This window comes from Megascapheus bottae, chromosome 6, assembly GCF_031878675.1.
Source record: "Megascapheus bottae isolate mThoBot1 chromosome 6, mThoBot2.hap1, whole genome shotgun sequence".
Classification (NCBI taxonomy): domain Eukaryota; kingdom Metazoa; phylum Chordata; class Mammalia; order Rodentia; family Geomyidae; genus Megascapheus; species Megascapheus bottae.
This window is the reverse complement of record NC_143514.1, coordinates 19,828,721-19,833,740: the sequence shown is the minus strand read 5'-3', so window position 1 is coordinate 19,833,740 and position 5,020 is coordinate 19,828,721. Positions and strand designations below refer to the sequence as shown.

At 37.2% G+C, this 5,020-nt stretch overlaps 1 non-coding gene across 1 annotated transcript; it reads right to left on the bottom strand.

Moving 5' to 3' along the window:
• Positions 1-4,129: 4,129 nt before the first annotated feature.
• On the bottom strand, positions 4,130-4,236 carry LOC150061483 (U6 spliceosomal RNA). Its single transcript, XR_016536082.1, has one exon. It is a non-coding gene; the product is annotated as a U6 spliceosomal RNA (small nuclear RNA).
• Between the last annotated feature and the right edge of the window lie 784 nt (positions 4,237-5,020).

Genomic DNA, 5,020 nt, shown 5'->3' with positions numbered 1-5,020 from the left:
GTACCACATTTTTTGGATCCTCTCATCTATTGTGGGGTATCTGGGCTGTTTCCATATCCTGGCCATTGTGAATAGTGTGACGTTGAACATGGATGTGCAGGTATCCTTATCATATCCCAGCTCACAACATTCAGGGTAGATGCTCAGGACTAGTATGGGTCACGGGGAAGGTCTATGTGTCGTCTTCCGAGGAACGTCCATTGTGGTTATACTAGTTCACATTCCATTCTTACCAGCAGTGCAGTATACTCCTCGTTTTTTGGTAGCTAATTAAAAATAAAGAGTTTCAAAGTTTCCTGCCTGGGCTGGTTTCAAACTGTGATCCTCAGCTCTCATTCTCTTGAGTAGCTAGGACTACAGGACTACTGGCAGCTGCTATCTTTCCTTTTAGTGTTCTGCCAAAAACCAAGAAATAGTGTTAGGGGAGCACTGCCATAGGCCATTTAGACAACAGTGTTAGTCCTTTGGAGCTGTACAGTTCAAAGACCCTAAAGACATGGCCAAGTAACAACTTGCTTTCTCTATGAAGCATTTTTTCTACCTCCTTTAAAATCAATTCTAGACTAAAAGGAAAAGGAATAAAACTGCACAATTAAAAAAAAAAAAAGCTGGGCACTGGCCCTATGTTTTAGCCCCAGGGCAGGCACTAAAAAAAAGCAATATGCCCTCATTCTTCATAGGTTTTTTTGTTTGTACAGTATATCCTCAATGTATACAATTATTATTATAGTATTTATCTTTGGAGCTAGAGCTGTCTGATTTTCTGACAGATGTGAAAAGAGCTAAAACTTAAAGTTGAATATTTTTCTTATAATAATTGATTAATTTTTTTCTTTTCTTCATGGGGCTTGAACTCTGGCCTGGGTGCTGTCCCTGAGCTCTTCAGCTCAAGGCTGCCTCCCTACCCCTTGAGCCACAGCCCCACTTCATGTTTTCTAGTGATTAATTGGAAATAAGAAACTCACAGCTTTGCTTTGTATTGCCGGGGATGACTTTGAACTGTGACCCTAGATCTCAGCTTTCTGAGTAGTTAGCATTACAGGTGTGAGCTATCACACCTGGCTTTTCCCCGCCCTGTTTTATCACTGTTCATAAAGTGAGTGGTATCCTGACAGTGAGATTTCTTTTGTTTAGCATTCAGAAAGTTACCTGTGAGTATATATTAACTTCCTAAAATAGTAAACAATAACCTAGGACCCCAGTTTGCATTTAAAAGTGACATTTGTAGTCTGTGGGTTGTTTTTGCTTTAAAAAAATCAGATTAAGTTATAATATACCAAAAAGTTTGCCCATTACAAGTGCATAACATGGTGGTCTTTAGTATACTTGCCGAGTTCTGCATATGGTTCCTGCTTTGATATTGCTATAGAAAGCACTGTCATAATTTCTTTATGACTAAACTGTAATATCTATTCAAATTTTTAGATACATATAAGGAAGTGATTAAGAACACAGACTCAGTGCTGAAGATGTGACTCTAACAGTAGATCAATTGACTAGCAAGTTCAAAGCTCTGAGTTCAAACCCCACCCAGCACTGGGAGAAAAAAAAAGCACAAACTCTTAAGATAAGCCAGTCCAGTCTAGATTAAAGCGTGGCTTTTTTGTGGCTTTGGAAGAGTAACTATTATCCCCTTATTGTTTTAATTTTCTCATCTATAAAGGGGGGATAATCATAGAATCTTCTCAGAAGAATTAGATGGGGTAACAGGTACAAGTTGCTTAAAAACTTCCACATGGAGGCTGGGAGTTTGGTCTAGTGATAGAGTGCTTGCTCTATCATGCACAAAGACCTGGGTTTGATTCCTTGTACCACATACCTAGAAAAAAGCCAGAAGATGTGCTGTGGCTCAAGTGGTAGAGCTCTAGCCTTGAGAAAGCTCAAGGACAGTGCCCTGACCCTGAGCTCAAAGACTGGCACCAAAAAAAAAAAAAAAAAGAAAAGAAAAAGAAAAATTAGCCAGGCATGGTGGCTCACACCTGCAATCCTAGCTACTGAAGAGGCTGAGACCTGAGGATCAAGGTTCAAAGCCAGCTCAGGCACAAAACGACCTGAGGCTTATTTCCAGTTAACCTCTAGAAAACCGGAAATGGGGCTTTGCTCAAGGGTAGGGAGGTAGCCTTTAGCTGAAGAGTCAAGGTCCAGGGGTAGGGTGGTAGCCTTGAGCTGAAGAGCTCAGGAACAGTTCCCAAGCCAAGTTCAAGCCCCATGGCCCCCCCCCAAAAAAAGAATTAACATGTATGTACAACGGCTGGCTGTGTGGCACATGTGGTAGAGATTCGGTATATTAAGCATAAAATCTTTTTTTTCAGTTATGGGGCTTTGAACTGAAGGTCTGAGCACTGTCTCTGAGCTTTTTCTGCTCAAGTCTAGCCCCTTACCTCTTTGAGCCATGCTGCTATTTTCAGTTTTCTGGTGGCTAATTGGAGAAGAGTCTAACTTTTCTGCCTGTTTTGGCTTGAAACCAAGTTTTTTGTACCCAGAACTTTTGTGTTCAAGACTAGAATTCTAGCCCTTTAAGCATTTCCATTTTGGTAGTTAACTGGAGATAAGAGTCTCAGGGACTTCCTACGGTGGGCAGGTTTTGAACCGCAATCCTCAGATCTCAGCTCCTGAGATCTAATATTACAGGCATGAGCCACTGGCTCCCCACCTTAAGTTGATTTTTAATGAACAGAAATTTATTTTTTAAAAGGTTGGCTTTGTTAACCATTTGTAGTTAGCAATTTTTATATTTTAAGATGTTCTAATCACTTCACCCAGCCAATAGTATTCACTAATATTAAAGTTTTATTCTTTCTTTTAAATTTTATAGACAATTCATCAAAATCTTATGAACAGCTATCTGTGAATGGAGTTTATTTAAATCTATGAGTTAATTTAGAAAAAAATATTAAGACTTTCTGTGAATGGGAATCTTTTTATTTAATTAGGGTTCAATTCCCTTCAACAAATTTTACTTTGAGAATTCTTCCATGTCTTTTCTAATATTAAAATTTGTTATCATTCTGAATTATACAAATTGTGAAAAGGTTATACTATAGCTGTTTGAACCTTACATATTTAATTTTGCTTGTAATTTATTGTAGGATTTACTTCCCCAAAAATATTTGTTATAGCTAGATTGGTAAAGAATATTTGAGAACTGTAGCACTGTAGCTTACATAAATATCCAAAGTTATTTATTTGCCTTTGTAGAATTTCAGAGAAAAGACCAAGCACCAAAAGCTATTGGGATAAGTTCAGATGCTGAAGTTAAACTGGAAAGGGAGCTCAGTTGGGCCATCTATGGTCCTAGGTACTGAAAAGACTGAAAGCTGAGGATGGAGGATGGAAGCCAGTCCAAGTAGAGAAGTCCATAAGACACTATCTCCAGTTAACCACCCAAAAAATAGAAGTGGAGGTGTTGCTCAAGTCATGCAGCAACAGCTTTGCGTGAAAAGGCTAAGGGACAATGTCCAGGCCCTAAGTTGAAGCCCCAATATTCACACATACACATACACATACATACACACACACCCCACTAGGAAAAGGAAAGACAACCAACTTTGATGATATAGAATGCCATGCATTTAATTTATTCTTGTCTGCTTTATAGATGGTTTGGGGAAATGAACAGTTTTTTATTTTGCTGGAACAGAAACTGAACTACAATGGTAGTTCCTGCTGTTACTGTTGCCCTTCTTTTATAATAGTTTGTTACTACCATTAGTGATGTCATTTCAAGTTATGCTTTGAGTTTGTTAGTACTTTGAAATTGAGCCAATTGCTAAATTTTCTTATTTATGTTGATTTAGTACAATATAAGTAATACTATATATACTTATCACATAAATACTATATATACATATATATTGATTCCTGTTTTGTTTTTTTTTTTTGCCAGTCCTGGGCCTTGAACACTGGGCCTGGACACTGCCCTTGGGCTTTCTCAAGGCTAGAGCTCTACCAGTTGAGCCACAACACCGTTTCTGGCTTTTTTTTTTTTTAATGTATGTGGTACCGAGGAATCAAACTCCAATCTTCATGCATGCCAAGCAAGCACTCTACCACTAGGCTAACTCCCAGCCCTCCTGTTTCTTTTTTATGTAGACAATTACTTAGCACTGTTTCTTCTTTTTCTTTTTTTTAAAATATGGAACACTTCACAAATTTGCATGTCATCCTTGTGCAGAGGCCATGCTAACCTTCTCTGTATCATTCCAGTTTTAGTATATGTGCTGCCAAAGCAAGCACAACAGTCTTTCTAGGCAATCACTACTACATGGCCACATCTATAGCCTTATCTTTTCTAATCTTTATTATTTTGTTTTTGTTGTCTTATTTTGCTACCTAGAACATTTAATACAGTGATAGAGTGACAGTAAACTCTCTTATATTATTCCTGGTTTTAATGTTTCTCCATGTAAGAAGTGTTTACTGTACTTTATTATTATTATTGTTATTGTTGGGGTGATGTATAAGGGGTTACAGTTACATTCATCAGGTAGTGGATATATTACTTTTTTTATTCTTACATTTAGTGAAATTCAATTCATTCCTACTACATTGGGAAGTTTTTAATTATAGATGGATATTGAATTTATTTCAAAGTAAAGGAAGCCAAAGGGACAATACCAATAAAATCAGTGCATGTTGCATATTATATTACTTGGTGAAAAATGCTGTGAAAGACAATAATAAGACAACTAGTGAAATGTTAAGATACATTGTGCATTCATTACTAGTGATATACCAGTAATATAGTTCCTGGTTTTGATAATTAAAACTGAGGTTATGAAAACAATGCCTTTGATCATAGAAATTAAACTGAAACATTTAAGAGTAAAGGGATATCTCCAACTTTAACATGTTCAGAAAAGTGTCAGGAAACAGATCATTTCCTACCATTTTGTTCCCACTGATCCTTATGCTACTTTACAATCTATTATGACTTTTCAAGTGCTAGCTATTATACGCATCCACTTAGCCAAAATGGAAGAATGAGGAACAACAGCATACCCTCTTTATTATTTGTTTT